The 23,012-nt window shown below is 41.4% G+C and overlaps 1 long non-coding RNA gene across 1 annotated transcript in view; it reads right to left on the reverse strand.

Annotated features, from left to right (window-relative positions):
• The window catches only part of LOC116962416, a 516,730-nt gene extending 494,224 nt beyond the window's left edge, over positions 1 to 22,506 (reverse strand). The window contains exon 1 of the long non-coding RNA XR_004407583.2: positions 22,397 to 22,506. This is a non-coding gene — a long non-coding RNA (uncharacterized LOC116962416). The remainder of the gene's footprint in view (positions 1 to 22,396) is intronic.
• Positions 22,507 to 23,012: the final 506 nt, after the last annotated feature.

A 23,012-nucleotide genomic window follows, 5' to 3' on the forward strand; every position in this document is an offset into this window, starting at 1 on the left:
CCCTGTACATATTCCCATCCCCACATGACAAGGCTGCCTGACCAGATTCACTGACTGTATTTCAGTTTAAATATTAAAGTGCATGAGTATAACAAGAAAGGGCCTGGGCCATCCATAGCCAACTCTTTCCAACTTCCCTGCTTTCTCCAGAGAAGCTTAAAAATTCTGAAGAACATACAGACAAATATTACTATAATATTATAGAAGTAAAACTACAATAGCTACTAAAACAACTTCAGTAAAAAATAATCATCAGTATACAATAAAACAGAATATACTAAGGGGGCTCCTTTTAAATGCTGCAGTAGAAGCAGCTAGTCTGAAGCATGCAATCCTGACAATGCCAGAGCTATGAAGGAACATCAGAAGGCTCATCAGAAAAAAATATCACTAAATGATGGCCTCCGCGAGATGAATTTGAACGGTGGGGCACTGCTGATCAGCTCTAAGGGACAGCTCCTCCCTTTGTGACCCAGGCAAGGATCAGAGTGGAAAGAAAGGGGGATTTGCATACAACCCAACATCCCTGCCCTCTGATGCGGAAGATGCAATGTGTACAGACTCTTCTAGCACATTAATGAACCCACCCTGCTCCATTCTTGTCTCATTTGACTGGAAGAAAAATAGTTCATTGTCATCATCCGAGTCTTCATGACAAATTTGTGAACTAACTCATCACAGGAGAAATGCCTGCAGTCCATTTCTCTCTAATATTTATTATTTCAGGCTGACTGCAGGAATAAGGCATTGATTACATGCAGTTCATGTTTTGAATATTAACTTCCCAACCATAAAGAGTGGAGACGTTTTAGTTTAAATAAGAGTTTAGCTTTTAGGACACAAAATAGCAGTTTCCAGAAGAAAAAAAAAAATACCACTTTACCACACCTGTACTGTATCCCAGTTAGGCCCTTGGGTCTAGTGCTGAAATCCAACACCTGAGCAAATGCTGGAATCCCAGCAGCCATATGAATCCAGACAAGTCAATCATGCTGTGCCTCCATCTTCTCATAGGAATAATGCACAGCTACTTCACTGGGGTAATGCAAAGCTGATTTCATTAGCACGCACAAACTGCTTTCTGCCCAGCAGAGAAAAGTATTGGGGAAATGCTAAGAATCTCTACTGCTGGGCTTCTCTTCTAAACTAGCTCTTTTCATAAGTTATGTCCTACCAAGCATACAAAAATTTCTTAGAACCTTCTTAATCAAGAAAGCAAACATATCCTCATTTGCCAAACATAGGCTTGTAATTATGTGGGAATATGGCAGAAAAAGCACATATATGCATTAACATTGGCATGATCAAGAGATAACAGCATCATTAATATATCCTCTTGGAAATGACAGTTTGCAACTAGACAAACAGTTGGAAAATCACAAGGGGGGCTCATTAAACATTTTCTTTTGCAAGATGAATTTAACAAAGAGCAGCATTAAAGAATGTTGCAATAACTCAAAGGAGACAGTGGACAGTGGTGCTTAAGTGTGCTAAATATATTCTAAACTATCCATCCAAATGGACCTATGGACCTCAGGTACCCAGAGCAGACAAGTAATGGACGGCTAGACAGCTATAAATAACCAGCTGACCTTGTATGAGCACCTTCACCTGCTTCAGGCAGAAAAAATCTTGGTCAGTAAAGATAAAAAAAGCACATGCTCCTCAGTAATTGATGCTAGCACCCAGAAATGGTATAGGATCAGGAAGGTGAACAGCAGAACTGGGCAAAGGAACAGAGCAGTCCATAAAACACTTGCCATTACAACATAGGTTACCTGAAGGAAAGCACTTGGGAAACACCTGGATCTGTGTTGGAATCCAGTGTAAAGCCAGGGTAAAATCTATTTCACTGTCAACCTGTAAAATAGAAGTTGTTCTTGCTCTTACTATATCATTGACCCATAAACAACTTCATATGCTGCCATATCCTGAATTAGTTTTTTTCTTTTTTTTTTAAAGTAGAACAGGTTTATCTTTCCAGTTATCATTTTTCAGCACCACAAGTCAGCATTCTAATTCCCATTAATTTCAACTGTGTTGACACTGGGAAATAGAGAAACCATCCCATGGTTGTTTCTTTACTTCCAGACTCCATGAAAGACAGCCTGACACATCCTGACCCAGGTGCAAATGATTTTTTACTATCCATACTGTCAAATTAAATGCCTTCAAGTCATTTCAGCTGCTACAGACAGTCAAGAGATTATATTAGTATTGCTAGAGATAATAAACATTAGTTCAAGAGTTAAAGGCCCAGTTCCAGCCTCAAAAATCATGTTTTCATAGAATAATTTGAGTTGGAAGGGTCCTCATGAGGTCTTGCTCAGAGCAGGGTCAATTAGAGCAGGGACCCATCCAGCTGAGGCTTGAACACCTACAAGGACAGAGAACCCACAACCTCTCTAGGTACCACTGTATTAAAAGAAGATTTTCCTTATAATTAACCAGAATTTCCTATGTTCCAACTTGCACCCATTGCCTCTCAGTCCGTCCCTGTGCATCTATGAGAAGAGTTTGGTTCTGTCCCCTCCATGTTCTCCAATCAGGCAGTTGCAGACAGAAATAAGGTCTCCCCTGAACCTTTTCTTCCTACAGATATCTTAGCTAGTGAATAGTTATGAGACTTCCACTGCTTTTTAAACTACATGAACCTATATGAAAGAGAGGGGTCTCACCGTTGGTTTGGTTATTATTTTAAACACAAGTGACCATTCTCTTCTAAAAGCTACGTATTTGGTAGATCTTTCTCTGTGTGACATGCAAGACAGAGTCCTTTCATTTTAGCAATGGTTACGATTGGATTAGGTTAAACAAATGCAAAGCACTTGGATCTTTTTCTAAAACAAATTAAGGATCCAATATACTTTATTAGATCTGGGAAATACAAGATATTTCTCTAGACTAAAAGCTATATTGCTTCTGTTCTGTGTTACTGCTACAGCTCAGGTGCTCAGAATTTGTATCAGCACCTTCCAATATCTTTAATGTTCCAACATGTTGTAAAGTAAATCTTTAATTATCTTCTTGTCATTTTACCATTGTTGATCTGCTACCCATATTGCTGTATTAAGTCACAGTACAGAGAAGTGACATGGGCAAATACTACTGACAGGGAGTTCTGGCAAAAAAAAATCACCTTGCTTACATTAATAAGCCTTCCCCGTAAGGCAAACTCAGCTCAAGCTGCTGCAGTCCTAATTTCTAATTTGTTTGGAATCAGTTTTGATTTTCTGTCTCCTGTTAAATATAATTCTTTTCTGGGCTCTGTTTTATGCATTGATTTTTGCAATTGCATCCATATTACATTGGGACCCAAATCCACAGTTCTATAATTCAGGTTACACAGAAAAGTTTAGACAAATAATCCAGATTTTTTTTTTTTAATTAGAGAAATACTTTGCCTCTTTGAATAAGGATGGGACTCAGACTAGTTACAGCACCATTTGTTCCCACAGTCAAAGATACATAAATCAGGAAAGGATGGACTGTTGACTTTTTAAGAGTATACTAAAAAAAATTTCTCTCTGGACTATACTTTGTATTGGAGAAACTTACAGTTTAATGAAGTCATCAAACTATTACTTGAAATAGCTATGCTCCAGAGTAGCCATCAGTGCTGCATTGAGAGAGAATAGAGAGAATCTCCTAAAACTCTGTTCCACATAGGCCTCGTCTCTAATGCAGCACATGATGACTTTTTCCTCTTAAATAATCACAAGTGGGTTTGACATTTTTATTTCAAGCAGGGTAATTTTTACTGATTTTTATGGCTACTAGATTAGTTTTAGCATGTATTCATCTCAAAAATACACACAGAGCGCAGAAAGATCATTACCACTGCACAGACCTGGTTTCTATTCCTGGCAAGTCATTTAGGGCTTTCTGGAAAATGCAGGTGCAGACAGAGGCAAAGTCTCCTACCCCTGCTCTCAGCTCAGTGACTCCACTGCTGAAGGCTGTACCCACGTCAGCACAGCACCATACCCAACCTAATCCAGTTGTATCCTCTCTTACAAGAAGCTTCTTCAGCTACCCTTGTCTTCAACTGGAATGTAAGAACGCAACAACTTTGAGGAGTACAATTCAAAATTAACTGGGCTTGAGACCATCCTATTTGTAAGGAGTAAATATTATTAACTACTTTTTGGTGTTTTGCCAGCTGAAGTTACTTGGAGCTTGTAGAAGTACTTGATAAGTGGGAGATAGAGGATGATACACAAACGTTGAAAACCATTAAATTCATAGAGATTTTTTTTTTGTCTGTTTTATGTAAGTAAATAATTCTGGCTAGCTAGCAGCTTACAATTTCTGCTGCTATGGGAAATACTGTTCCAAAGGCAATTAAATCTTTGTACCTGAACACCCTTCCTTCACCCCCTTTATTCACAGGGTATGATACAATAGTTTTAATCCTCTTGCATTCAGTTCAAAAAATTATTTTCAATCACAAACTTCTTTTACATAAACAACTAGAATATTGTCAAGGACGAGAGTCTCCTTCCTGTTTCTTCTCTCCCCCACCTTTCTTCCTACAATGAGTATGCCACAAAATAGAGATGCCCATGGTGCTATTCCACCAATATTAAGAGATTTGGTTTCCATCCTCTTAGAATCTAAACCAGCCTATTAGAGCTAGATGTATGCTAGACTGCTTGCTTTCAAAATAGCCGAGAAAGAGCCCGACAGGTTTTTGGGGCTTGGTTTTGGTGTGGGTTTCTGGGGGCATAAGCAAGGGCTCCCTTCTCACTCCTCTTCAATCAGAGCATAATCTGTATCTTTTCGTTATCCACTGCTCATTGTCTAAGTTTGATCATGTTGATCAAGGAGTCTGGTGTAGTTTAAGTTACCCTCGCTGTGTTCTCGTTTTCATTTCAGAGAAAGCAGAGCAGTCACTGTGGTGTGCTACCCTCCCATTGCGCTGACCAATCACACAGGAAAAGGCACTCTGTACATTTTTGAAGAAGATGGGAGTTTTCAGTTGCTCCACCACAGTGATTATTTTTGTGTCTCATTATTTCAGACCCTTTCCGCTTCATTATAAAAAACACCATTTGCTAGAGCTAAGGTAACTAGCACAATAGCATTTCAAGGCAGCGTGAATTAATCAATACAGCCTCTACAGCTGAGAAGCATAATGTCACTCTCACTGGGAAGGTGTAGGTCTCATTTCAAGATGCTCTCCACCCTCCTAATTAAACACTTTATAACTCATCTTGTACAAAAAGCCTCAGCCCCCAGGTATAAAAGCAAACATCTCTGTTGAGAAACAGATGTGAATAGAACTGGAGTCAAAACAAAATAACCCATCTGTAGGAGAAACAAAGAGGAGGAGAGAAGGAAAGAAAGAAACTAAGTCAAACACAATGGTCCCTACTCCATCTAGAATAGTTAGGCTCAACCCATACACACCTGCTGTTTTCTGCACAGTGTTCCCAAGACTCAGGGTCACCTGTTTGGTCTGGCAAGAAGAAAGGAAAGAAGGGCCAAGAGAAGTTTCCTACCCATTCTTTTCACTGCCTAACAGCCCATCCTGTTGCCAAAGAGCACTTGTTCTGGTACTGGGGTGCTGTGAGAGCACACAGCATGCAGCCTGGCACTCACTAGAACTCAAAAAGACAGATTTTTATTTCCAGGGCCGCTATTGAACCAGGAAGCTCTTAAGGGCTAAGGCTCATTATGTTATTTCAGCTTCAGAGTGACCTGTGTGGGCTCTACATCAAACATTCAGTCCATTAGCTGTACTTATGAAAATTTTACTTTTGTTTTTAAAATAGAATACTGTGTTCCACTGTGTCTTGTGAATGGAGAAAATTTCCACACATCCCTCCCAGCCCACCCAGAGCAAACCAGACCAGTGGAAGCCAGCAGAGCCCTGGGTTAATTGCTGTAGAAGCTTCTTGACAAACTCACGTACAGCCCCACCAATACAGTCATCCTTTGTCACTCACAGCCCATCTATCCATGCAACTTGCAACTCAGCTTCTAGAGTTAAGTGTCTTACAGCAAGAAAACCAGCCATGGCCCTTTCCACTTCCAAGACATCGTTTCACGATGTAGAAGAGGCCAGGCTCAGGGACTGTAATCCAATACTAGCTCTTTCTAATTGCATGATTAGGAAGTGGGAGGAGTAACACCAGTCCTTCTGAGCAGCAGAGTTCTTCCCTTCCTGCACTAGAGCAGTATAGCCATCATCTTCCTCAGAAGGGACAGAAGCTCTAACTAGGAGTTAGCACTTACCTGTTTGTGCCTCACCATGCTGAAGGGGGGATCTGGCATTCACTTTGGCCTCTGCTGATCATACAGGGGAAATCAGACAAATGGGAAAACATATTTTCTCCTTTTACTCTCAAAGCTTTTATCTATTCTGCTGTCAAGCAGTAAACCAAAGGCTTAACACAGCCAGTGTTGTCTTTAACAAGAGGTCTCCCCCTAGTTGCTTTTGTTCAGCTACACCATGTACAGATCTGGTTTGGGGACTTTTTAAAAGTGCTGCAGAGCTGACAGAGGTAGAATGAATGCTTTGAATAGAGACATTTTGTGCATTTTTTTAAATTTGTTTTGTGTGAATCCTTCTCACAGACCAAGACTAATATTGTGCCAAGAGCCATATGCATACATCACTGTCTGTATTGTGCTGCTAGTTTTCCAGTGTAATTTAATGCATGGGATTTTATCACCAGTCTTTCAACAGCAGGTATCAAGCAGTCAGAATTAAATGGCTTACAAGATCTCTTACTGGCAAAAGTTTAGATGTGTGTTTGAAGGGCAACTGGAGTTAAAATATGACAGGCAGTATACTAACCCATACCTTAACAAAGGATGAAGCTTTCAGGCAGTTCTTTCTCTCCAAAAACAGAGTCAGCTCCTCTGGGGTCTGCTTTGCCTGTATGTTGTAAATGTTTGTAACAGTGTTAAGAATCCATCCCTTGGGGCTGGCTCAGATTAAGAGATGGTGTTGACTGTAAGCTTGTGAAAGAGCAGCATGCTTTTTACTGAGGTGAAGCTGGCTGGCTGTTATTTTATACTTTACCCCTTCAGAAAGATATTTGCTTAAAAACAAATGCAATCAAAACACCAGTCTACTGACCACTCTGTCAGATGAAAAGCAACTCAGCTTTAGCAAGAAATCTCCCAGCACATTAGCTTTTCCACTTTGATTTGAGGAAAGTTTCATTTTCTTCAGTTTCTAAACCTATATAAAAGCAGGTCCAGTAGCAAATCTTCCACATATCTACTTTATCATCCAGTGGAGAGAATCAGAAGCAAATAGCTCTCAGAATCAGCTACAGCCAATGCAGAGAACTGCCAGCCTTTGGATGAATGGTACCAAGGATGGTACATGGAATAGCCACACGAATACACTCTTTGGCCAGACTGGTTTCTACCATACTTTTCTATGTTTCAGTACTATAGTGACCACCTTCAAGACAAGGAACTTCTGTTCCTTAAGTTCTGCCAGCTGCGGTGAACACATGTAGTCTGCTTTGAGATGCTTTCCGGTAGCGATACTGCTACCTCTTCTGCAACTGTTCTGCAGCCTCATCTAGGTTTTTTCCTACCAGGATGAAGTGCAACTACCAAACGATCTGAGCTTTTACTTACTCTTATCCAGTATTCCAGCAGTAATAAACAAGGGCTGGAGCTAATCCCGAAGGAAGGATCTATTTCATCAGATTGGAAACAGTCCCCAGCTCTGTTTTCTCCAACAGCTGCCTGTTAAACAGCTGCAGTAGGCTCCAGATTTTTATACCAGGCCTTAATTTCCTAGTGCAGACACTTATGTATCCTTGCCTCTCCAGCACCCTTTTCAGAACAGATCTGCAAAACATATTGACTCCCTCCCCCTTAAAAATGGAGATTGACTAATTGTGGAAGCCACCACTTCTTTTGGCATTGCCTAGATTAGTGTTGCATTACTGCATCTGCTTATCTCAAGTATTTTTGTTGCTTCTCTCATTTTAGCACCGACAGTACTGCAACTGAGCAATAATCCCTCGTACCTGGCAGACTACTTATCAACCCAGTGTGAGCACAACATGCCAGAGCAATGTAAACAGAGGCAACAGAGCCCAGCATGCAAAGCCCCCTTGCAAGACTGCTCCACCTTTCAGCATGGACACAGCTAGACTGTCTCTGGTTAGCTGAGTCACTTCCCCAGTTACAGCTTGAGGAGGGCCAGAGACCACGGCAACATCTCCTCCCATCATGCTGGGCTGACTGTACATACACACAGCCCTGACACCTCCTAAGCAAACGTGCTTTGCCCTGCATGTGCATAAGAGTAGCTTCTTCAGCTGAGGAAAACGTGCTGGGCTTACTGCAGAGCTGAAGTAGTGCAGACAGGCGCAAATTCGGTGGCTGCCTGCCAGCACGCAGAACGGCAACTGCAAATGCACAGCACTGTCCTCCCACAGCCGAGATGGCAGTTACACAGCAAAGGCAGAGAGCAGGAGTGGGCTGGTACTGGCACAATTCATGTGGTCTGAGAACAGCCCACAGAAGGACAGTCGCAGCCACAACAGGCGTTCAAGCTGCAGTCTAAGCAAGCCTGCCCTAAAAATGGAAGGCATCTATGTAGCACATTAATACTCAAGGACACACAGGCACACACGGGCCAAGATATCTATCCTGCTAGCAACACACTTCCTGATGCTAGATGACATGAGAGCTACTAAGCTGAAATCCAATTTTAATCCCCTTGTTGAGCGAGTTCACGTGAGTTCAAAAGGGAGCTCTCTATCATTGTAATAGATCTCATCTCCTGAGACAAGGTGAGGCAAGTAAATCAACAGAAGTACCGTTACTAAACCACAGGAGAAATGGGTGTATTGGGGTTGAGTTGCTTTTCTAACTACACCTTTGATTCACCTATTTTTCTCAAGCCTGTCTCATCTGTCAAGCTTTCCGAACCGGTACCATTTCAATGCCTAGCTGAGCTATAAAGCTTCCACTATTCCTCATTCAATTTAATGTAGCACTAAAGCCTCAATGCTAAAAACTGTGGCACCACATGGAGAGAAGAGATACATTTAAGTTTAATGGTCACTATAGCTAACAGTCATTTATGTTAATAGACACTTTTGTTTCTTAGAATTAATCTTCCTCTGGGATGTTTTTGGTGGCATAAATCAGGACGGATTATTTCCCTTACAATTTAGAATACCCTTCTTTCTTAGATATTAAGAGCAGAGAAAGACAATCACAAGCAATCAAATTACCATATCCTAATGAACTACCATTTGTTAGCTGAGCCAGAGTGACTGTTTCCTTGAATGTAGCAGGTAAACATCAGAAAGGCTTGAGGAAGGTGATTAAAGCCAGTGTGTTTAATTCTGCATTTGGAGTAGGCTGAGAGAGCACCGTCAACCACTTACAGCCACGTGCCTTCAAATCTCCATCAGCTGCAATCTCCTATTCTTACTCCACATTTCCATTTCAGCCTTTTCCAACTCTCTCATCACTGGCTACTCCGGCCAGTTCCTGCTGACTTTCACACTGACCTCTGAGTGCTGGAGAGAGATTTATTCCTGAGCAATACAGGTTTCTGAACCACCAGCACAGGGAAGTGAAGAAGCTTGCCTGGTGTCCTAGGAAGCCAGAGGGCAGCTGAAGGGTCCACAGAAGGGCCACAAAGATGACCAAAGGACTGGGAAGCCTGGCATGTGAGGAAAGGCTGAGAGAACTGGGTTTGTTCAGCCTTGAGAAGAGAAGGCTTAGGGGAGACCTTATCACCATGTTCCAGTATTTAAAAGGTGGCTACAAAGAAGGTGGAGACTCCCTTTTTACAAAGAGTCACATAGAAAAGATTAAGGGTGATGGGTACAAGTTACTCCTGGGGAGATTCCAATTGGATGCAAGAGGAGAATTTTTCACAAGAACAATCAGCCATTGGAATAATTTCCCCAGGGAAGTGGTGGATTCCCCAATATTGGACACTGTCGAGATTCAGCTGGACAGGGGGCTGGGCCATCTTGTTGAGACCGTGCTTTTGCCAAGAAACATTGGACCAGATGTTCCTTGAGGTCCCTTCCAACCTGGTGTTCTATGATTCTCTATTCTCAGCTCTGTAAGAGACATTTTGACACTCCTCATGCCTCCATTTCCTCACATCTGAAGTAAGAATAACTTTGCAAAACATCCTGAGATCCTTGGTGAGAGAATAAGATATATAACACTCCAGGAGAAGGAGATGCCCAAATGTGACTTCTTGAATGACTGCAGCATATATACATTTGAAACCTCAAATGTATGTATTTGAGGTTTCTAAAAGAAAAAAAAAAAAATCCTCCTATCCAATAAAGGGTTAAGGGTTCAAAATAAATAGTTTTAGCAATTCTGGGTGCAATATTAGTTCTGATACATGAGTTGAATCCGTATGGCATATTAACAATTCCCAGCAAGGAAACAATTTCAGGAGCTATTCATTTAAGCAATAGCTTTCATTCTATCTAAATACTGGAAGCAATAAAGGCTCCTACGCACCCAGTAAAATAGATGAGGAAATGGCATAGTATGAAAATCAGAGAATAGGAGACAGATGTCAGAGTTCCATGGAATAGAAAGTTGTTTTTTTTTTTCCTATTCCAGCTTTGTGTGTATGAAGGGGCTTTGTTGAAAACCCTGCTTTGGTTTTCAACACAGTATACAAAGATAGGAGCTTGTATTACCCCCCAGGAGCATACAAGGTGAAAGAGGTGGGTGTTTCCAACAGAGGTGGTGATTCAGAGGACCAAAAGATTATGTCCCTAAAACAGGGAAGGGGTGAATAATGCACTCACTTGGAAAGCACCTGGACTTGACTCAGGACTAGCCCTTGAGATACTCTGCTACTGTTCTGAGACTCCATAACAAAAATAAGAGAAAGCCTAGTACAAGCAAACTCCCCTGTGTGCAGCATGGGAAGAGCAGTGCATGGTTAGCCCCAGTCTGTCATCACACACTGGTAATGCCTTGCACCAATGTCACATCCAGGGGTCCATGTATCCCTTGTTACAAAGGCCTGATCTCACAGGCAGCAGGGGACTACAAGGTGGATCAAGCAGCCTTTGGCTAGTCCGCACAAGAAATATGTTAGGGCTGTGTAGCATATGTCACAGAACGTATATTTCTTCAGGCATTGAATTTTTCCTAATGAATGGTGATCATCTGCTCTTGCTCTGTGAAGACAATGAACAAGTAGCACCACACACTTCAGCAACACCAAGGATCTGATCTTTATAGAAATATATAGTACAATAGGAAAGTTTGTGGGTGATTTTGCATCATATTAATTGGAACTGGATCAAATGCAGCATGAAGAACAGCATTCCCTACTGAGACAAAGGGCAACAGTGACCTGGAGCCCTTTCATCTCATTACCATCAGACCATCCCACAAGTTATATTAGCTCTGCATAGAGACTAAGGTCATCCAGCATTTCAGTAGACTTAAATACTGCAGTATTATTTCCAAAAAAGAATAGGCCGTCACAGGCAGGAATAAGCACTTCTCTCTCTCCAGGAGGATGTATGCAGATTGCTGGGTAGTCATAAAGGAAATGCATCCCAGAACTACAGCAAACTCAGTGAAATGCTTTATTTTATTCAACTTCCTGTTGAACCATTCTATTTGGCCACATATGGAGGCAGATACTATGCTACTGCTCTTTAAAGAATTTATATCTACCATCTTTCTTCAAAAGGAACAGTAAAAAACTACTATCCAAAACCTCTGAGCCATTCAAGTCTACAGTGCATCTAACACTGCTTTCTGAATGCAGCATTCCTAGTGCTCTACCATGTCCTCAACCCTTACCTATCATATATGTTGGGTGTACTCACCTGAGCTGTGCTCTGAATACCAGCTACTTCTGGAATCACCTTAGATATTTGTCTTGTTCGAAAAACTCTGCAGCAATGCTTCCCTCAACAGTATTTCAGCCTTGCTGCCACCTAATCAGACTAAAGAGATCAGCACCCAGTTTCCCTGAAGTTTGTAGAAATGGCGCTTGTTCTAAGAGAATCATCGAGTGGTTTGGGTTGGAAGGGACCTTAAAGCTCATCTAGTCCCACCCCGCCTGCCCCAGGCAGGGACACCTTCCACCAGACCAGGTTGCTCAAAGCCCCGTCCAACCTGGCCTTGAACCCTTCCAGGGAGGGGGCAGCCACAGCTTCTTTGGGCACCCTGTGCCAGCGCCTCACCACCCTCACAGGGAAGAATTTCTTCCTTATATCTAATCTAAATCTATCCTCTTTCATTTTAAAGCCATTACCCCTCATCCTGTCTCTGCACACCCTTGTAAAAATCCCCTCTCCACCTTTCTTGTAGCCCCCCTTTAAGTACTGGCAGGCCACTGTAAGGTCTCCCCAGAGCCTTCTCTTCTCCAGGCTGAACATCCCCAACTCTCTCAGCCTGTCCTCATAGGAGCTGAGGGCTTCTGATAAGAGCTAAAGCCTCCTCTGTCATCGACTTCAGGAGGGATTAAAACCACTGAGCAACTTGCAGAGAAATCTGTCTACATTCAGCCACCAAGTTCCAGGGTAGGATGAGCACATCATAAAGAAGAGTTAATAATTCACTTGCAGTGTCTTTAATGCTATCGTTGCAGGGGGGAAAGAACATTTTATCAGAGCAACAGGAGTCTCTTTTTTAGCAATGCCTGAAAACTGACAAAAAACCTTACCCACAGCCACTGAAAAGGCTTTCCTTCAGGAGCTGCAAGGGCCTTTCACTATTTTAAAGCTAAAAGAGCTTTCTGCAGTGTCACTTTCATGTCCTATTTTTCACCATCTCTACCCTGCCCACTCCTCCTTGGGGTCCTGCTTCCCTTCACCAGCTCTGGGTCCTCTTTCAACAGCCTTTCTGTTCTAGCCATTGAGAGAGGAAAAGCACACTCCTCTCTCCTTATCTTTTGCCCTTCCCCACCAGCAGTGCTTCCCTCTCTGCGCAGCAAATTGCCAGTGTGGAGCTGCCCAGTGTGTTGGGGGAAGAGCTGCTCTGTATAACACATCCTGTACCAAGGGTAGGTGGGAGAGACAGCAGGAGTACCAGCGCGCCCTTGGGCTGCTGCACACACCTACCTCTAGCACAAGGCGTGTCTCCAAGAACATGTCCTGACACCTGCAAAAGCACAGCATCGGGGGCTGGATGCAGCTAGGAGGGAAAGTCCTGACACCCTGTCTGAAAGGTTGAAAAATATCATCACTGCTAGTGAGATGGTGCTGCTTTTGTGGGAAGTTCACCTGACATTCATCACCTGTCACCATGAAGGGAATGGGTAGCTCAAATGTACACATATTTGTTGCTCTACAGGTACTGTTTGCATTTCTGCAGAGTACAAAACCCAGGAAGAATAAGCAAGCAAGGGAATTTAAGATTGACCTCCCTTGGTGACTTCATAACGGTATTGTCAACATTATGGCTCTGCTCCAGGTCTTGTAAATTTGGCTACATAAAAGGCATGCTCCATCATGCTGACATTTGACATATGGGCCTAGCAAACAGACTCTCCAAGGGAAAGGCTACCTATACTGCAGTGCTGACTTCTGTAAACTGCAATTTCCTGTCCTTAGTTGACAGTTACAGGAATGTTGTCAGTATATTCATGCCAAGAAGTCCAACCATGAAAGCAAAAAACAAAAGGAAAAGGACACTGCCAAAGAAAATCTGACCCTTCCTGAGTCTCTGCCATATCATGAGTACTGTAGACGCTGGAAGGTTCTGCTAAATACTCCTGAAGTCAGCTATTAAATATTGTACAATAAATCCAGTTTAGACTCACTGCCCCACACGGAAAGTTTTGCCTAAGCTTTAGATATCCTACAAAGGTCATAGCGGAGAGAAGTGAGGCTACGCATCCTACAGAGAAGCAGTTCTATTAATCAGAATTATGGGGCCATCATTGACAAATACAGCAAACCTCTTAGCAGAGAGTTAGGTGACCTTGAGGGGAACATCACCTTCTAAGAAACTTGTAACCATAAGACTCAAAATTAGTGGGGTTAAAAGGCCTCACAGGCGTTTGTGTCCTTGGCCGCTTACTTTGAGCCAAATCATGCATGGTGATGAAGCACTGATCACCTTAAATTCCATGTAACTCACTGTCCTGACTGTATTTCTTCCTGATCTGAGCAATTTCTTAGAATCATTATTTTTTAGTGACTATAATCTTGCAGGAACCCTGGGCATACAGCTGAAGGGACCTCATGGATCACCGAATCCAGCCTCCTCTTCTTGAAATTCTGCCGTATAATCCCATTCACAAGACTTGCAAATTCAGGCTTAAAACTAGCAAGGTAGCTTGTTCCCAGTGCTCTACAGATATAGCTTTTCAACATAGTGCCCTAATGCTTAACTGTTTCTGCTGTGTTTTAAGCAAGTTTTATATAATACTTACTCTCTTTACAGCTCTACCTGCAAAGTACTTCAAAAGATTCTCTGTTAAGACTACCACAGTAAACCTGCTGACTCCATAATACAAATTCAAAGTAATTCCAGGTCAAACCTTTAATCAGAGAGACCTCTCTAAGCTTCTTCTCACCCTTATTAAAGAGATTTACAAAACCGTGAAGGAGGTTGGAGAGTTAATGATGTGCCATTTAAAAAGGCTCCATTAAAATTTGGGTATTTTTATCTTTTAGAAAAAAAGCATTTGCAGATTATAACTCTAAGGAGACAATTATAAGAGCATTCTGAGAGTCTTTTCACTTGATCTATAAGGGGGAGAAATAGTACAGCAGTGTATAGGGAAGAAAATACACTGCCTAAGCCTTTTTCTTGAATAGGATCCTAACTAGCCACGTTGCAGCTGCAGTGAAGTATCTTATGTTCCTGTGATTTATTACCATAAGGGCCACATCATCTGCCAAAGTGTGCTTGTAAGAAATTAAATGGTTTCCAAAGGAAACATTAGAATAAGACAGATTTTAGATTTGCATTTTTACCCTGATTAGTGTCTGTGAAGCTCCTTTGAAAACTTTTGTAGCAAACACAAATACAAAATTAGTGCCAAATGCAGATTGAATTTGGGAAGGTTTCAGGAAGGAAGCCCAGTTACCCACAGAAAGGGATGAAGAAACTGTTTACAAGAGTGAGAATGCAGAACAGTACTGAAAGAGAAAAGGAAGTGGCAATCTTCCAATATGCTGCGCCTTGGACCGAATTGCTTTCTGTCTAACACGATGAACTGTTCACAGGCCTGAGTTATTCCGTTACCCTTTTAGCTTGACCTTGGACACTAAGCTTCAAATCAAATGTAAGTAACAAATTAAGGGCTTGATCCTGCACTCCAACTTCCCTTTCACTTCAAATTGAGTAGCAGAAGCAGTATTAAGACCTATATGAATGTTGATCATGGTGGTATTCCTGATGGACTTCCAACCAGAAAAATCACCAGAGAATAAAACTGCCACAATTAACCTAGATACTGCTGACAGACAATTTGGGATCATAGCGGAAAATGAAGCAGCAATATTTCCATTGATCCCAATAGCATCCGTGAACCTCAGAGCCAGCCTTTCAAGGTGTTCATTTGCATATGAGCATTTCTGCCAACTTGTATTGATTTGTCAATTTCAAAGCGAAAGAAATTCAGCCTCAAATTATTTGTTCATAGTTGCAAGACTCTGCTCTGTTGTCCTGCCATAAGTCAGGAAAACTGAGTACAACTGTAAAGAAGTCTCAATACTTCCATCAGAAAGACCTTGGGAACATACTATATGAGTCTACTACACTGTTTTATTTGTCATTAAAGCATGGAAAGAGGCAAAGCAAAATACCAATGCATGGAAAAGGAAAAATATTTAATAATCTAAACAGATTGGCAAACTGTAGCACTGGGTATTCTGTCATGAATTTCCAGAAGTTTACTACTCCTAACAGGCCAGACAGGCCTCTTGGTCAGTATCAGTTTGACTCATGTTGTATAAAACACCAAAACACTAGCAGTAAGAAAGGACTGATATGTTGCTGCCCTAAAGAGGCAACTTGATTTTCAGACGTGTCAGAAAGTTGCTCCTGGAAAATTACTGTTGTCCCAGATAAAATGCATTCTGTAGGACAATTGCTAACTTCAGTTTTCTAGGATAGGAATCAAAAAGCACAAATAGTTGCCTTGAGACACTAGGAACAAAGCAACTTTGTTAGTTAACAACACAGAGGAAAATTCTCCCCTGAGTTTATATAGTCTTCAGAGGGGATGTGAAAAATCCCAGGGAATAATCAGATGCATGAATAGCTCCAAATATGTGGCTAATCATGAAAAGAGAAGGGTTTTTTGAACTGGTTCTTCCCACCTTTAGCTGTATGCCTCCTAGAAAAGTTATGCAGAGCTTCTACAAGGAATTATTCTAATTTTGAATTTGCAGTAGCAGTTGTAACCAATAGCACCTCCCTATGTGTATGAGTATCTCCATCCACATGCAAAGAGCACGAGTTACATTACCTCAATCCATTTGCTTTAGCACCAGCCTATAAAAGGATGATCCATAACTGTTCAGTCTTCTACCTGCTTCCTTTTCTCATTTCATGGTCAAAACAAGCACTTCACCAACACTACTGCAAATTTCCTTGAGGAGACAGGATCACATTATGATGAAGTCCATCAGATTTAGTTAGAACTATAAAATGTCAGGATCAGCCCGTAAGAATCCTTCCAATTGTATGGCATAGTTCTCTTCCTATACATTGTTTCTACAATCCCATTCCAATTGCCATGTATCAAAGCCTTTTCCTCATGTAGATAAGCCAGGTAACACATGAGAACCCACAGAAAACATTTCTGACAGTTTCTTTGACAGGTGTTCAAGACATTCATTTGACAGTATATTTTTTAACTGCTTAGGATTAATAATTAAAGCTGATTCAGCACAGAGAATCTTCTAACTTTGTTCTGATCATGAAAAATCATGTTCAACTATGAGATGACTAGTATCATTAAAATTTTATTTCAGAGAACTGCTGTTAAGTGGTAATTTTGCTCTTCAAATTAGAAGAGAGGATTAATAATTGAATCCAAAGACCTCGTTATATATTTTGGTGGGTTTGTTTCCTAATAGGAAGAATGACTTGAGCAGAAATCCATTAAAATTTTTAGTATTCCCATGCTAGTCTGATTCTAAGCTTTTCCATTAAGTAGCACAGTCATAATGGCATTAAACCACTTAAGCAGCAAAAACAGCACATAATTATCACTCTTAATTCAATCTTTTAGAGTGTGAATAGATACTGTACATCACTGACGATTCACACTCCTATAGAGATTTTTCTATTCCTTCATAGCAGCTTCACAGCCTCTTGTACTGATATAACTGACCCAAACATGTAAAACTTTTTTCTCAAGAAAAATTCCTCAGAATAATGAGATAGCAAAATTAATCCCAGATGAAAGAAGGTGTTACAATCAGCTATACTGCTTTATTCTTACCTCAACGTAGATGTTTAGATATGAGTGGGAACTAAGGCACCATTATCCATGTGTCAGTATATCAACATTTGAAATGACAGAATGTACTCTCATAATTATGAGCATGTTAGATATTGCTTATATTAATTAAAAAAAAAAAAAAGTTCCACATAGAGAGTGTAAAGTACAGGGAAGCTCTGTAGAAATGAGTGGAGAACAGAGAAGATTATGCAGCACACAGCATTCCTTCCCTTGCTCCTCAACAGACCCCACTGTATTTACTGCCTAGGATCTCTTTCGCTTGGGAATTAGGAAGCATGACATCTTATCTGTACCTGCCACCCCAAGCAGCAGTGACAATGGCTTGCTCCTGGCCATGAGAGGACTGCTGGGAGGTGCAGCTGGTGCAAACAGGACCAATATTCACTGCGCACTGCTGCCATCCTCCATGCCAGCACTGCAGGGAGCCAGGAGCAACACTGAGCATTGTAGGGTCTGCAATCCCCCAGGTGCCTTTCTCCTGGTGCCCCCACCCATAAGTTTAAGCCTCTGGCACACTGCAGATACTACCACAGTGCTAAGGAGCAGTGGCACCTTGGCGTTTTTGTGTAAGTTAAAGGGATCCATAAAGGCCAATAAAAGGCCGAGCGCAGGAGCGCTGTGGTTTAGGTGTCGACAGCAGTGCCCCTGCTGAAGGCTACAGTGCAGTAGCTGCAGTAGCTGTAAGAGTCAGGAATCTAAACACAGCCCACTATGTACAAACCAAACTGAACAAAACCAGATAGCATGGCCAAGCTGAGTCCCTGTGAGACAATACAACACTGTCAACATCTGTTTGAAAGAGGCTAAAATCTGACACCACAATCAATCGCAAATGCAACAATCTCAGACCCTGTGTGCTCTCCTCTCTTGCCTGCAGTCTATGCTACTCCCTGCTCACACACACAGGCTATTAGCCCTGGTTACATCCCTGCTTCACCAGAAAGCATAAAGCTTCTACATCCGATCGCAGTGCCGGAGCAACAGCATGCCCTCCTACACAGAACAAACTCTCTCTTTCCTGGGTCGTCAGCTAGCAGGTAAAGATGAAACAGTTCTTCCCCCATCCCAGGACCAGGCATATCATGTTCATGGTACATCTCCTCCGTGCTGAATCACAGATTTACAGTTGCAGTACAGGGCTCTGATTTTCTGCTCTAACATTGTTAATAATTCCAGTTTATTGCAAACACCTATCTAGCAGACATTTTTGTTTTGCCACTGCACATACAGCTCAGGAGTCTCCTATTTCAACATCAGTGTAGGAAAGCAAACGTCTGCTTGGAGACTGATACTTCAAAACCTCAATTTCTTTGGCGAAATGAAGGGATGTCAACATTTGGTACAAGAAGGCATTTCATAGAAGCTACTGACACTCAGGCCTGTCAAATGCTCTGCTATTTCCATCCTTCCTCTTTCTCCTCTTCTATTAGTGAGTGAATGTCAACAGAACTTCACAGATCTTTCCATCTAGCAACAATAACTATTTACTCACCATAACCCCTTTTACAATAAACACCATGCCAGAAGCTTTTGTGTATCTCCAGGTTGCAGGTAACCAAGCTGAGGCAATGTTTAGAGCATAATTTCTCAGACATTGGACCAGAACTCCTGTAAACCAAAACACAAACCTAGTCCTGTGCTCAGGCTCCACAAACTGTCCGTAAATCATGGTCAAGGCCACTCCCAAAGAGCAAGGTTCCCCTTCTGGCTTCTCTGTGTGCTACAGGGTTGTCCTTGTCACTGCTGCTCGCAATAGTGCTTCCTACCTATGCAATCTGAGCCTGAAAAGCTATAATTTGAGACCATAATTTTCTGCAGAGACCTTTTTCCAAATAACCTCAGACTGACAAAAGCAAGCTCCTTAAAGATGCAGCAAAATCACTTCATCACTGTTTCATGCATTTTATTTTAAAGGACTATTAAGAACCCATTCTTTCTGATAGAACTCTATTTTCATCTCCACTTTTTTTTTTTCCTCTGGGAGCTTGAAAAATAAGATTTTTCTATCTATGCTTTTTTTTTTTTCCCCCCTGACTGTTTCTATTTGATCAATGATGATTTTTTTTTCCCCTGTGCTTCTGATAGAGCTGACATTAAAATGTCTAGTTCATATTCTCTTTCTGTTGTATTTGTGCATCAGAGCCATTCACAATGATGTCAGCTCAGCTCTGGGCATTGTCTCTGCTAGTTCAATTCCAGCTGAGTTGCTGGAGCTAGCAGGACATTAGCATTCACTTGATTGATTTAGCATACCCAGAGAATAAGATGGATTTTGCATTCAGCTACACACATTAAAAACTGAAGAAATTATAAAGCAGTCCAAAGTTGTTAAGTTCTTCTGGAGTCACACATCTTTTGCTTCTCATGTATCTTCCTGTTCTTGAGGGCACCATTTAAATAATGGCTATTTCAATGGCAAGCCCTTCCTTGACAGTGCTCATGGATGAAAGGGGAGAGAAAAGTGACTTACAACTACTGTTTAACATAATTAATCAATTTAACAGATTTCAAGGCTAAAATATCATATTATGCATTATCTCCTATAAAATGTGGGCTATACAATTTCATCCTGTAATTCCAGCATTTTGTCCAACAACTGGAGAAAAGACTTTTTCAGACGTAAATACTTTAAATTAAGATTTGAAATTAGTATTAAAAAAATATAACACTATCTCGTGTTCGCTTTAAATTTTTTCTTCCTTTGTCCAGTGCCTACCCCTGTGACAAGGTCTTGGCATCACATATGACTGTGCACTTGCTCAAGATGCACATGACCTACAAAGAGTCCATGTTTTTCCCGATTCCAGATTTTAAGTATGAAACTAAAGCCCAGAAGAGGATGCAGGGCAAAATTTTCAGAAGGGGCCAATTTTGGCTCCAGAATCCATCTTCCTCCAAACAAAAGGCTGAGCTGAGCAGCTCCCCATGAAGTGAAGAAATCTGGCTTTACATACCTGTAAACTAGAATCTCCACCTCACTATTTTATGACTTTAGAACAGGGATTCCCAAACTTTTTCCAACAATAGGATTGAGGACCTCAGCAGACATGTTTGTTCAATTATGCACTTCACAGGCTGAATAAAACAATGGAAGTACCAGGCATGTAACAGAACAGTAAGATTGACCTCTTCATAAAAGCCCTTTTCCTGCACTGTCTCTGTTGGCTTCAATGGGAGTTCAGCTATTCAAGAGGAGAGTTTGCCACCTTCAGACCATAACCACACTGGACTCCCTCTTCTGACAGTCAGATGGGCAGGTAGAACTTGTGTGTTTTCCAGTAGCTTCAGTATTATAAATATATGGGGGATGTGACAACGAAGTGAGGTGTCCTAGTTCAACCATACCTCTGCATTTCCAGTAACTGCAACAGTATCTTCTGATTGCGGGTTCTTTCTGTATGGCCTATAGCTCAACTGGTGTTTTAACTGCTCAGAAACATCTGCAGTAGCTCACCTCTACCTTCGGTTACCCATTCTGAATATTACTGCACTGCTCTAGCCCAGCCTCTCTGCTGCACACTTACATATCAGAGAGACAGATTAGTCTGTTTCCAAGAGTGGACAGTCATTTGTGATCATTAACAAGCTGTCACTGCAAAAGATGACAACTCATGTGTCAGCTGAAACATTTTGCATTAATTGGAACAAAGTTCCTATCAAATATGTTTTGATACTAGCCAATCTCTCATAGACACTTTGGACCACACAATGAGAACATAATGTTTGATGTCTTTCCTTGGAGGCAAGAAAGAGCATCAGGAGGCAAAGGCAGCTGCAGCCAGCAAGGAAAGACAAACAGAAAGCAGCAGGGGATCAGCTGTGTGTCGAGACAAGCAACAAGCTGTGGAGCTCTTCAGCTCTGTCAGCAGTTTAGATCCTGGCACAGGTCTGTAGGTTTCAAAAGCTGCTATTGTTTGCGAGTGTGGTAGAGATACTATGAAGAATCAGTAGAAATTAAGGTCTGAAGCTGCAGCTAACAAACTTCTCAATGGAGAGCAAGTCAGTATTCAAAGCTGAAATCTGGCCGATGTTCTGTGTACATACATGGCTGCATGTTTTAATACAAAACTAATGCACTACCATTTGAGGTGATCTTAGAGGAGTCAGCTCTGGTTCATTTCTACCATGTGACTGAGCATCTCCTTTGACTTTCCTCCCTTAACCTCCATCTTAGGGCTGGTCTAAATTGGCTTATGACATTGGATTGGTTGTCAGCCCATGGCACAATGACTTCAAACACTTATTTCCTGCAGTTCTTAAAAACAGTTTCTTGTAGTAATTTGAAATGGCTAGTTTACTCGAGTACATGTGTGTCTAAAATGAACTCTAATACAGCTCCAGAATACTTAAAAATAGCTGTTGTGAGGTCTTATGCATTACTACACCGTTTTAATCCTTTTAACACCAAGCAACAATTTCAAGCCAGAAGTCTCTTCAGGTTTATAACATGCTTTACATAACGCTTAAACTTTCTCTTCACTGATCTGCTGCTGGAAAAAAGCAGTGTTGAAAATATATTAAAGCAACAGTCAAGATCTGTAGCTACATTAGTCATTCTGTCAGAGCCTTGGAAAGAACCTCACTGAAGTCAAGCAGGAAAACAATTTGTTGAAGCATCAGCTGAAGCAGTCAGTTGCAACGCATTCGAATCTCTCTAAAATACATGATCAAGTAACTGCTGAAGCCCTGAAAGCCACAATTGATTCTGCAAACAGGAGATACGTAAACCAAACTTTGAACTGATCTCCAATCAGAGGTATGTGGTAACAACCCGAGTGTCCACCTATTTATACCTTAAAAACAGTCAGGTGGGAAAAGATAGGATGAATGATGCTCCCTTAGTGTAGTAACAGAACTACCCAACTGACAGTATTTTCCTATCACAGTGTGTAACTGGGGTTTAGTTCCACTGAATGGAGCCATTTTAGACATAGTGATCCAACCAAAACCATAATTTTGTATAATTTTTACCTGAACCACAAGCAATGGTTCCCCAGGCCCAGATGAGTCAAGCAATCAATGTTCTTACAGATCTTTTTGCCAGAGATAACATCGTCGTTAAGCTTTGATGTTACAGTACAGCCACGAGCCTAAAAAAAAAAAAAAATTTACCTGAATAACTGAGGCATCTGGGGAACCCAGCCAGATGCCAGAGAATGCAGGGCAGCTCAGTTGTAAATTGACTTGAATCCACTAAGTTCGTCCAACCAGGGCATACCTCACAATATAGGGAACACCTATATAGGATTTTATCCTAAATACTATTTTGGCCTAAGGGTATACTACAATCAGTTAATAAAGACTAAACATATAAAACCTTTTTTTTTTTTTTTTCTCCCCAAGAGGCCAGTGGGAAAAGGGAGCAGACTGTTGAATGATGCTCCTTCAAATCAGGTGTCAGTTCCAAGTTCTTGAGAGATGCTGTGTAGAAAGTGATTCTGACATACTTCTTTCCATCTGGAGCTCAGGAATAATTATCACTAAAGGAAAGGAAAAGTCATGTTAGTAGATAAATGTTTTGGCTTTACTCTTTGAATATTAACTAATCTTGTGTGTGTGTTGTTCTCTATGCTGAGGGAAAGAGAAA

The sequence above is a fragment of the Tyto alba genome, unplaced genomic scaffold (assembly GCF_018691265.1).
Source record: "Tyto alba isolate M040663 unplaced genomic scaffold, T.alba_DEE_v4.0 Super-Scaffold_5, whole genome shotgun sequence".
NCBI lineage: Eukaryota > Metazoa > Chordata > Aves > Strigiformes > Tytonidae > Tyto > Tyto alba.